This window comes from Notothenia coriiceps, unplaced genomic scaffold, assembly GCF_000735185.1.
Source record: "Notothenia coriiceps isolate Sejong01 unplaced genomic scaffold, NC01 NC01_scaffold00000339, whole genome shotgun sequence".
NCBI lineage: Eukaryota > Metazoa > Chordata > Actinopteri > Perciformes > Nototheniidae > Notothenia > Notothenia coriiceps.
The window spans coordinates 1,480,217-1,492,426 of NW_011333040.1; the positions used below are offsets into that span (position 1 = coordinate 1,480,217).

A 12,210-nucleotide genomic window follows, 5' to 3' on the forward strand; every position below is an offset into this window, starting at 1 on the left:
TTGTTAAATATTTAATATTCGAGGACTTGATCACTGGGGTTTGTCAAGTCGATAGCGGAGAGCTATACACTCCGCGTGAGGTCAGTCCGCAATTTTCTTACAAGGTCCTCACTACCTGTTAGCATCTGGCATCTGTTAGCCATCTAGCTCTCCTGTCTATACAAAGCATTGTAGCCATCCTTGCTTATACAAGTATAGTTTTTAGTTGTCTGCGATCTGCGGAGGCCTACTCCCATCCTGTCGAGTGCGGTGTGCTGGGGTTTTTCCCCCGGAAACGTCGCGAAGGAGAACGGAGCGGCTCCACTGTTGCTGCCTGCGATCTGTGATCTTACGGAGCTGCTCCCACCTGTGTAGAGTACGGCTGTACTGAGAGTTTTTACCTCCTGGGGTCGTCGCGGAGAGACGAGTGGATCCACAGGTTCGGGCTTGGGCCTCGTTCCATCCAGGCGTGTGCTCTGTGCGGCCAAGAGATTTTAGGTCCTGCTTTCACCCGGGATACCACGGGAGGGACCGGAGCGCTCTCCACGCTGCTGCTTTCGCCTGTCCTTTGCTGCTGTGCTGATTTGTCCAGGAATATAGCGGAATGCTGGTCCGTGGGAAAGAGAGGCCCATAGCCGGGGATTCTGCTGTAGCCTGTTAACTCCTTGTTGAATTGAGAAGAATCTCTAGTCATTCTGAGAAGTCTACTGGAATCAGGTCTGTCTGCCACCAGTGGGCCATCCCCGTGCAAAGGTTCGGATGTGTTACACAGACCTAATTAACCGGTTGCCTTTTGTCAGCAGACAATGCTGCTCGAGCAAAATATGTTGTCTTTTTGTTTTTCCTGGCGATGATGGTTCTTCAGGACTGGGCTTTATTAAACTCAAATCAGCACTCTCGCAGAACTTTTCCCGGTGTTTATTCTAAAGTAGTTGACGGTGTATGTGTGTCGATAAGAGGCAAAAGATGCCTTGTTTTTTTTGTTGCTATTACAAGCGGGGGGGGGGGGTGTCCAAGGAAATGTACAAGGCCTAACCCCTGGTCGCGCCCAGTAGTAGTAGTCACGATCGCTACTTCCCCTGCTGATTTTAAAGCTAGGTCTGGGTGGGTTTCATCCACCGTTGAATGTACGCCAGTCTGGTTAGGTAAATAAAAGATTTTGTCCCTTGGCATTTTTGGGCAAGCTCGACTGACGCTGACTCATTGTTTTTATCAGAAAACATCGGCTAAACCAATCAATATTGGCACTCTGACATCGCCTTAAATGGTTATAAGTGTACTCGTACCGACCCGCCTAATAAAGGTGGTTGCGTGCCATTTATGTTATAGATAAGTTCAGTGTAACCACATAGTTTCGCAAATCTAGTCATGAAGCAATGTCGAATTTTAGCCCTTAAATTAATAGACAGTGGCAAAAGGTCAAGCAGGTCATGTAGTGATTGTTACAGACCCCCCCTCCAGCTGTCAAGACTCCTTGTCTCCTTGGGCAGAAAATCTTCTATCCAGCTAGACTCCAAGGAAATAGTGCACTGGAGATTTTAATGGCGACTGTTAACTGGCAGTATCAGAGATTTTTTAAAAAGCCTTTGTATCTCCTTAAATGTTAGCTCAGATTGTTGACCAGTCGTACTCGGCCCTAACAATTAACGTCCCCTAATTAAATCCTCCCTAATTGATCTCATTCTAACTAATTGTTCCGCTATAAAACTCATCCTGTGGGAGTATTGTGCGAATGATGTGAGCTGAGCCACTTTGTTGTAGCGCACCGATTAGGGACACTAGAGGTCCAAAAGGTTAAACCGTCATATTATTATTCAAGAGAGACATAAAAAATTTGCGGAGCACAGGGTTTGTTCATGACCCCTGTTTTGGGTTTGAATTGGGAAAATGGATTGTGTGCTGATGTACGAAACTGCTGGTCTTATTTTTATCTTGCGTTTATGGACGATCAATTGATAAACATGCCACCCCTGCGTAAATTTTAGAGTAAAGGGACGAGACAATCCTTAGTTTCTGGCTGAACCTGTCGCAGTCTCCTGCATCGAGAGAAACAAGGCCCTGCGGGCAAACAGGGGCTCAGGCAATCAGGCTTCGAGAGTAGAATCGGCCCCTTTTTGAGCGTTTTTAGGCAGCTAAGGATAGCTTCCACTTCAAATGTCAAAAGATGCTGAAGTCGAAGTAGCTTCTGTCAGTTAGCCACACGAATAACGCTAAATAATCACTGCGGAAAGTTTTTGGAAAAGCCATAAAATCGATATCCACCACCGTGAGATCCGTAATTGAGCTAGCCTCCGTGGGGCCTTACCACCAGCATCTGGCCTCCTAAATATGGACAGGGCCACGCATGTTAAAGAATTGCTTTAAATAAGGCCATAAAGCAACGTCAGAACCCTTTCTTTTAAAGCATTAGCTGCAGATTGTAGTGGCTCTTCCCTCTCACCTACCTCCTTTCTTAACCTCTCCCTCAACACAAAAATGCAATTCAAAAGTAACTGGATCAGCTACCTGTCTTGCCTTTACTAAAAGGAGGGGAGGCACCTTATTAAATACATATAAAGGCCCAATCTCTAAATTGTCTGTTCTGGGCCTAAAGCTGCTCGAACCTCCTTAGTGGAGTGAACAAGTAAAAGGAGTTTTTATGTACCAAATGACAATCCTGTCCTAAAACATCAGTCAGGCTTCAGAAAGCAACCATAGGCACCATCAACTGCCACAATGAAATTCGGTGAATGAGCATTGGCAGAGCGTTGCGTCACTTTTTTAATTGACGCTGGTCCAAAGACGTTTGATGACCCGGGCTCCGATCATCGATCTTAAAGGCAGAGGCTACTCCAGTACTTGCATAATCCAGCATGCAGTGGGGTGGTTTGTGACTACCTCTCTGAAAGCGTTCGCCAATGTGTCATTTGGATGGGCCCTGTCCTTCTGAGTGGTTAAACAAATTACTATGGGTTCCTCAAGGTTCTGTTTTAAGGTCCACTTTTATTCTCCCATATATAATCAACAGGGCTTAGGTGATAATGTGGATGAAGCTACTTTACATTTTTATGCGGACGATACCGTGATGTACTGTGCAGGTCCCTCCATTAAGGAGGCTGGTGTTAATTAAAGGCTGTTTTTAACATTATTCAGACTCAGCTCGCTGAGCTTAAGCTTCTTTTAAATGTTGATAAAACCAAGGTAATGCTCTTTTCTAAAGCTAAAAAGACACCAGACACTGCTTTGGATATTGTTACTATGCAAGGACAAGTACTAGAAGTGGTTACCTGTTATAAATACCTTGGTATCTGGCTTGATGATTGTTTTACTTTTAAACTTCATGTCAATAACCTGCTTAAAAAGCTGAGGGTTAGACTAGGTTTCTTTTTCAGGAACAAGTCCTGTTTCTCGCTTGAGGCCAGGAAAAGGCTAGTCACTGTGACCTTTTTACCTGTGCTAGACTATGGTGATTTGTTGTATATGAATGCACCTGCCTATTGCCTTGAAAAGTTAGATGCCGCCTATCACAGCGCACTGAGATTTGTCACAAATTGTAAAGCACTTACTCATCACTGTACCCTGTATGCCAAGGCAGGTTTGCCATCACTTACTGTAAAGAGGCTCAGTCATTGGTACACGTTTATTTATAAAGCTTTGTTGGGTAAACTCCCGTATTATATCTGCTCTCTGATAACACAGAGAGTTGCAAGCAGCTATTGTCTGAGATCTCATGATGTAGTATTGTTAGATGTGCCAAGAGCAAGGACTGTCTTAGGTAAGACAGCTTTTATGTGCGCAGCTCCACTTGCTTGGAACAATCTTCAGCAAGAATTGAAGCTAAGCAATCTCATTCCTCTGCATGTTTTTATAGCTAGGCTAAATGAAATGCTCGTTGATACTATGGGCACTTGTAAATGTCTATAACTATGTAAATGTATCCTGTAAATAGAATGTATGATGTCCTTTATTGCTTTATGTTTCATGTGGAACCTATATGCTGCAGGTCTCCCTTGAAAAATAGATCTATGATCTCAATGGGACCAATCTGATTAAATAAAGGTTTGAAATGAAAAAACATTTTTTAAATGCATCTGTCACACTTTTTTTGTTATAACTTTTAGCACGACACATTTATAATGCATACTTTTCTACATTATAAATATACAACGATGCGTCATGGAATAATCATGAGATTCTGCTTCCCTTGTATGTGTGTCAATTTTTCTCAACTCAATTACAAAACAACAACGTCAGGATTGTTGATTACAATTAATTTACAAATAAATACACAAACATCTGGTGATAGCCAACTAAAAACAGTGAGTAGGGGGTCACAGTTTGATTGACAGGTTCCCCCTCAAACTGTATCTTCTGTGCGACTTCCATCAGGGAGGATAATTGGAATCCTTAATTTGGAAGTTGGTCATTATGAATGATTTTTCTAATCTATTAAACAGATCCCGACGTGATTAATACTCCAGTACTCTTCCTCGGCTTTTTATTAAAATTGATGTATCAATTCTGACTAAAGTGGGCTGCAATGAAGGATGGAGTAGATTGAGAGTGACTGCGGTTGCCTGTCAGCGGGACAACAGGTTGCGGTTTGGAGATATTGGGTCAGGGGGACGGAGGTAATAATAAATTAGACTGTCATAATCCATTTTGTGACAGTAAGGCCACTTCAGGGACACCTTGTAAAACACAGAACAGCCACTAGAGGACAGTGTTGACTCGGGAAATGATTTGGAGTCACCTCATTAATCTCAGGTCCTGACCATGATATCCAATTCAAAATGTTTGCATCACATCAGCTATAGAGAGTCATTCGTAAGTGATAATTAATTCCTGTAATTTCCCCACAAACATAGGATTTTTTTGTTAAAATCATATCTGAAGGGGGGGGGGGTAGTGGAAGCCCACGGTCACACCTTGATAATTGGAAAAAGGCAAACAGAAGTGAGACCTTGAGATGTTGCAGTGACAAAAGGGAGAGGAAGGGAATGGGGGAGAAAGAGGGTTTCGATATTCTTTCATGTCTGACGCTCCTGTGCCTCTCCATCCCTTCTTCTTAATCTCCGCTGTGAAACTAGCTGAGTATAATTACACCGGAGCATGTCATTCACTTTCCCCGGCCATCATAGCGTTCAAACATCTGTCACCTCCCCTCCCCCTTCAGCTGACACTAGATCAGGTTTAAAAGGTGGATGCAGAAGGAGAGATACACTCATAGCCGATTCATTCCTAGGGTCCAGTAGAAACACCTTTTGTGATATACACACCACCACCTGTAACACCTTCATCACTCTATAGGTAGAAATGTCCACTTCAATTATTGCAGGAACAGAGGAATCACACTAAACACAACTCATCTCTTTGCTGCAGATATTTGAACACAAAGTTTAGTACTAGGGGATATTGGACTGTAAAGAGAGCGTTACTCTATTTGAAACTTTTTTCTAGCTATTCTAAAACCAGAAACACAAGCAATAGTTCAAAGATTTAGGCTCCACTTTGTTTGAAAAGTGATTGGGACCCTTTTTCCAGATACAAATCAAACTGTATTGCGCGCCACTTTTTTTTTTTTTTCACACATCTTTTTGCTGTCAGCAACACCTGTAGACACACAGTTCACAGTGTCAGACTATACACTATTACATGTGTGGCGGGGCGGGGGGGAATATTGAGGAAGCTAATAATAATTTGTATAGCACGTTTCATGAATCACATCCAGCAAAAAAAAACACAAAAAACATGATATAACAGCAAAAGGAATGGTAATATAAATAAAAAAAATAAATAATAAAATCAAATGAAAATAGCACCAAAATAAGACATTAATAATAATAATAATGTAAATAAATAAAAGTTAAATGATTTAAATACCAACTTAAAAAGGGAATGTTGCTAATAAAGTGTTGCATGTGTACAAACCAGACAAAAAAATAAAAATGTACTTTCCAATAAGCCCACATCACAGAGCTCATACAATCAATTGATCAATAAATATTCTTTAAATCAGTCTACAGTTAAGTGAATAAGTTACTTTTTCACGACAAAAGAGAGTGATTTAGAAATCTGAATGTCTACTTTTTCGCATTAATGAACTATAAGAAGCATACAGGCATCCATAATGTTTCCACACTGTTTGGTGTGAAGCCCAAATAACTATTTATAATGATATTTCACTTTCATAACATAAAAACAAACATAATGAGCAACCACATCAATTCCTGAGACCCAACCGCCTCCTCAATCTCCCCCTCCTCACTTGGTACGCTCTGCTCTACCTCCACATTACCCAGAGGCCGACCCAGGGGGCACAATTATTCAGGCCTTTGCTCGGCCAAGTAGAAGAAATTAGCCCCTTCTCCTGAACCAAGACCTTCTAACCTGCACCAGGACCGGGGGGGCTGCCTCTCTGACCCCCTGTGTCTCCCCTCTCCAGACCTTGTTTTCCATACATATGAGCCCACGTTGGCCGGAGCCACGCTTGGCTGCCATACTGGCTCTTTTTGCCCTCGGATGGCAAGCTCCCGGCTATAAAATCCAACACCCCCACACCTCTGTTCCCCCCCTCCTGGAAGGATGCTGGTGGGCTTCGGGCTGACGATGTGCTTTTACAACAATTCAAGAAAAAAAGATGAGATGGCTGAGACGTGTCATTCTGTGCAAGCAGGAGCAAGAATATAAAATTAATTTAGGGACAGGAATATCATTTACCTAGTGCAGGCTACATTTCAGCTTTCAATCAAAATTAGAATCAGAAACAGGTTTATTACCAGGTAGGTTGACACGTACGAGGAATTTGACTTTTTTTTTAAACAGATAGAAAAACGATTTTAATAAAACTAGCGGGGTACCATTAAAAAACCAAACACTAAATGTAAAGATTGAAATGGAATTGGAATAAAATATGTGCAGTAGCTACTACAACAACAAAACAAGATATTTAATCTTGAATCAAATAACTGCAGGTCAATATCTAAATGGGCAATTATGAAAAATAAGTTATGTAATGAATGACTGAGTATGTTCTCGGGGTGTAAGGGCAGAGCATAAGAGCTGCTTTTATTCTTATCATTTCTGGAATTTGCACCCTTCTTTTTCCCCGTTTAAATCATTTTGAGTAGCAGGTGATTTCATTTCCCATTTCTGTGCTGACCAGTGGCGAGCCGTCAGGGCCCTAAGATATTCTACAAAACAATATTTAAAAACATTACAAAAAAAATATTTGTTTTAATATTTTTTTTTAATTATATTTTTCATTAGTTTTACCAAAAATAACTTGATTCAATTGTATTTAAAATAACATTTCCAAAGAAATAAATTCTTCGAATCTGCCTATTCAGTTTTGGTTGGAAGGTGAAGGGTTAAATGAAAGAAGCTCGTCTCTGCGAGTTACTGTGAAGAGAGGAGCTGTTGGACGTCCAGGCGGTCCAGCTATGAATTCACAGAGGGCCCAGCTATAGTAACTGAACGAGAGAGTAATGTCAAATGACAGTACAATTGACCAATCATATCTTCCCTCTCGTTCAGTTACTATAGCTGGGCCCTCTGTGAATTCATAGCTGGACCGCCTNGGGGGGCATGCAGATCCACCATCCCCCCTGGCTTTTTTTTACAACTTGACCACTGGTTGTATGGATACTGGTATTGAATCTGTATAACAACATTCAGAATCAGAAATGCATATTTTAAGACCATTCATCGTCATGTATTCAGACAATAATGCAAACCCCTGCAGCCCACACGTTTCTTACTTAAGATAGACTTTCTGACCGGTTAACCACAGAGGAAACAATATAGAGTTAGAGATAGGGAATTCCCAAGAGTCATTGCCTAACTGTCTCCACAATTCTGTGGCACAGGTTTTAATTTTGTATGCTAGGATAAGTAGGCCCACCTCACAGGAAACCCAAGAAATTAAACATAAAAAATGTGCCTTACCCCAAAATGGCCCCAGCCAATGCTGCCTCTGCAGTCTGCACATATTGAACTCAATCCAAAGTCAAGCATCAGACCGAGTTACATTTTTTCTTGACTTTCAAAATCAATGTTTCCTTTGTATCCAGCTAAAGCTCTGGCTGTTTTTCAGGAAATTTAGGAAATGGCAAAGCTTTTTTAGGGTCCCTTTTACTTTCTTGGGGTTGTTTTCATCTTTCTGTTCCCACAACAGCTGCTCTCCCCCTCTCTGTAAATGTGTCTCTCCTCACACAGACCCTTAGACGTCCTGCATCAGCAAAAACCTCATAATCACAACATCTCAATCCACAGCATTCTTTACTAAAGCCACAAATTAAATTTGAACTCATGATACAGTAAGACTGGCGACCTAACTCTGAAGCAATGCTAAATGCTTCAACCTCAGATAAGGACTATGGGTTCATTCTAAGTTCTAAATGTAGGTCAATAGCAGCTAACCTATAGTAACTGGTGGTAGTAGCAAAGATATGTATCATTGCTCAGTTTTAGCCGTGCTAGCGGCATGGCTCTGATGACAATGTTAGTTGGTTGTTCTGCCACTTTGGATACAGATTTTGACCTTATAGTCTTGCTCGCCAGATGACCAATTCTTAAGACTTTGGTGATCCAAGGATGTTTTGTTTAGTGCCACCAGGAGGTTGAAAAAAAAAATGAAGGAATGATGATATTATATGTATTCCCATGGAACTTCATACACATTCATCTCCCCCTTAGATACTGATCTAATCTATCTTTTCATCTAGTACTCTTAAAAAGTAAATGTCAAACACTGGTTAATGATACAAAAATTGCAAAACTAATGACATTGCCAACAGCCTCAGCTCGAGCCTGTTTTTTTTACTTTTTATCAAACATAAGCATGCTAACAAACTTAAATAAGACGTGAACATAGGCATAGCATTGTCATTGTAAGCCTGTTACCAAAAGGATGTTAGCATCTAGCTCAAATCACACCTGTGCTCTAAATGCAACCTCACAGTTTTCTATTGTTTACAATTTAAGGCACCACATACATCAATAACTTTGATATGTTTGTTTCCATGGGTTAACATGTGGTGACCTTGCAGAGCTGTCAGTTTGAATTCCATATCACATTGTCCCAGCCACCATCCCATGTGTTCTGTGTTTGAACAGAGCCTCTTCTTGACACTACTTTAATGTGTGCACTTTGAGACACTAAATATAAGCCTGAACAGTGAGAAACTGTTTCCCCATGGTCTTTGCCAATCTCTGTCAATCCGTCTGTACACTTTGTATATCTGCATGTTTCCTTGTTTTGTTCCCGTAAAAATAATTCCTTTCCTCCACTTTTGGCTGTACAGACTGCGGTTCTCTCCAGTGCATAACTCTAAACCTTGACTTCTGTTCAAAGTTGATTTAGGAACTAAAACCAACTGTTTGGACTCTTTTTTCCACTCCAGCTCCCAGATCTGTCTGTTCTTTTTCTGCCTCCAAAGACGTCCTAGAAAAAGTTCTAAGATGTGTTTTTAAGTTTGTATGTCTAAGTCTTTGGATTTTAGACTGCTTGACTCCTGGTCTTTGTCCAACAGCAGCAGGGTCACAGTTACATTGTGGCATCTAAGCCCGGTTGTGTGGTATGTGGAGCCAAAGCTCATAGGATGAAACAGCTGCCAGGGGCTTCATGCAAGAAAGAAAACTGGTATGTTAACATGGAAAGGTTAAAATAGAAAGCTGTGTGTGTGTGTGTGTGTGTGTGTGTGTGTGTGTGTGTGTGTGTGTGTGTGTGTGTGTGTGTGTGTGTGTGTGTGGCTTAAGTGTAAATCAAATGTAAGTATATTCCAACTTTTAATCTTTAAAAGTCAACTTAGTCTCTTGAAAGCCTTATTAGTATTCAGCACAGGCTGATAGGTCCACTCTATGCAATTTGTTAAATCACTTTATTGTCAAAAGCTACTCGACCCTGAATTTAAATAAGCATGTCCCAAATTGAAAAACTTTCGAGGTCAACATCTAGCATCTATCCGATCCAACTGTCCACCGATGAGATGAGTAAGATATATGAGATGAATATTAAACCAGACCTTACCTGGTGGCAGCAGTTCTTTCCACTCTGTTTTGATGATGTGAGGGCGTCAGACACTACAGGCTGCTCTCAGCTCCGTCTGTCTGTCTCCTCAGAGGGCATGGGGTGCTGTCAGGGAGAGAGGCATGCCGCGGCTGTTTGGTGAATGCCTATGTGCAGCTCCTGCCATAACAGAAGCTGGGTTTGCTCGTGTGTAACAGAGACCAGGGTGGGGCTTGTGAGCATTAAGCCTTCCTACGATGAGGAGTCATAAGTGGGTGGCTAGGCGTAGACAGCCACACCCATTCCTTCAGACGACAGCAAATAGAAGTTCAGAGGAGTAGCCGGCCGGGAATGACAGCACTTCTTCTGGGACCATGGTGAAAACATGTCAATATATGGAGCATCTGGCAAAGGCAAGCAAAAGAAAGTACCAGAGTCACCTTACTGTGTACCATCCATAATCCTCTCAGATAACATCAGTGGCCACGCAGTGCCTCAAAGACCCCCCTCGGTCAGAATGTGTAACCCTACCCAGTGTTATTTGGTCTCTGTCCTCTATAATCAAGTAACGGGTGGAGAGCTGAGGGCTTGGTGTCTATGAGGGTTCGTTCTCTCAGTGCATACCTCTCATACTTCATGGATCCACTTTCAACCCACAACACATCTTCCTTTGGGGCAAAGCCATCATGCCAGGAAAGCATTTCTTCTGCTCCTCTTAAAGGCAGTGGACCACCCAGACCATCTACAAACAACCTGTATCAATTACCATGATCTATGGGTGTAACTTTTTTCCATGTGTCATCAGCATTCATATTGTCGCTTTATGAACAGTTAAAAGCATTACACTAGGAAATTCTTCAACTCTCAATTTTGATTACAAGGAAACACGATATAGGCATTTAAAGAAAAAACAATGAAAAGATTGTTATGTACATCATACAATAGAGCCTACAAAATAACAACATAGCCAGGGTACACTGGGCCGTCCTTTATTAAAGAGAAGGATATAATGCTGTCCCATAATTCCTTGCGGCAAACGGTTTTGGAATGGAAACCTTACTTGAATTGTGCAGCATGGTCATTGTACTGAATTTCTAACTTTAAAAAAAGCATCATTAGCCAAGTATAGGTTTTCTCTGGTTACTGTAATTGTCTGTTCTTAAATCCCTTGGATTCGCCTTCACATCTGTCTTTGACCACGTGACTTTTCGAACAAGTTCAAGAAAAAGTGGTAAGGAGGTAATGATTCAAATACTGCTAGCTAAGTTATTTGCTAAATTAATAGCTAAATTATTAGTTAGCTAGCTAACATTGTGAAGATGATCATTTTTAAACCAGCTAAGCCGTGATGCATGATAGTATTAACCACTGTTTGCAACAGGCTTGGGCAGTAACAGATTACATTTAACCAGATTGCGTAACCAGAATAAGTGTGAATCAATACGCCGACTGACTGAATTTGCATTATGGTTACTACTTTGGTTCATTTAATTTTTGTTATTCAGTATGTGAACGCATATGTTCATAAAATAGTGTGTGTGAGCTTAACTGTATTAAACTAAAACGGACCATTTTTTGTTAGCTTTTATTTTATTTTTGCTTTTTTAAACTGTAGTATGTGCTCATGTGTTTCATTGTTGGTGTATAAACTACTGCCTGAATATGCTGAGGACACATTAAATGTTTCTGTTGTTTTATATAATACACTACAAGGGCACCTATTATGCAAAATGCACTTTTTGATGTCTTTTATACATAAATATGTGTCCCCGGTGTGTAATTATTACTGGCCTCGTGCATCTCCTAATCGTTATAACCGGCCTGCTCTCGTCTATCCCACATGCTCCACTGAGGTCCAACATCTAGTTACAGGTGGCCTGTGGAACTGCCAGTCAGCTGTTCCTAAGGCTGACTTCATCTCAGGCTACGCTTCCCTGCAGTCTCTGGATTTCCTTGCTCTCACTGAGACATGGATTACTCCATCCAACACATCCACCCCAGCAGCTCTCTCCACAGCATATTCCTTCTCCCATACACCCAGACCCACTGGCAGAGACGGTGGCACTGGTCTCCAGATATGATTGGTCAATTGTACTGTCATTTGACATTACTCTCTCGGAATATAAGGAGGGAGAGCGAGACGCAGTCGGGTAAACGGATATTTATTTCACACAAGGTTCCCGAGGTGGCTAAAACAGAACAATCCCTCAACGGGCAAATGATAACTGGCAGGGGTCTGGATT

The 12,210-nt window shown here is 41.4% G+C and overlaps 1 protein-coding gene across 1 annotated transcript in view; it reads right to left on the reverse strand.

Moving 5' to 3' along the window:
- LOC104949927 (KN motif and ankyrin repeat domain-containing protein 2-like) overlaps positions 1-10,159 on the reverse strand; it is a 38,419-nt gene extending 28,260 nt beyond the window's left edge. Inside the window, exon 1 of the mRNA XM_010776368.1 lies at positions 9,989-10,159. The gene's annotated coding sequence lies outside the window, so the exon portion shown is untranslated. The remainder of the gene's footprint in view (positions 1-9,988) is intronic.
- Between the last annotated feature and the right edge of the window lie 2,051 nt (positions 10,160-12,210).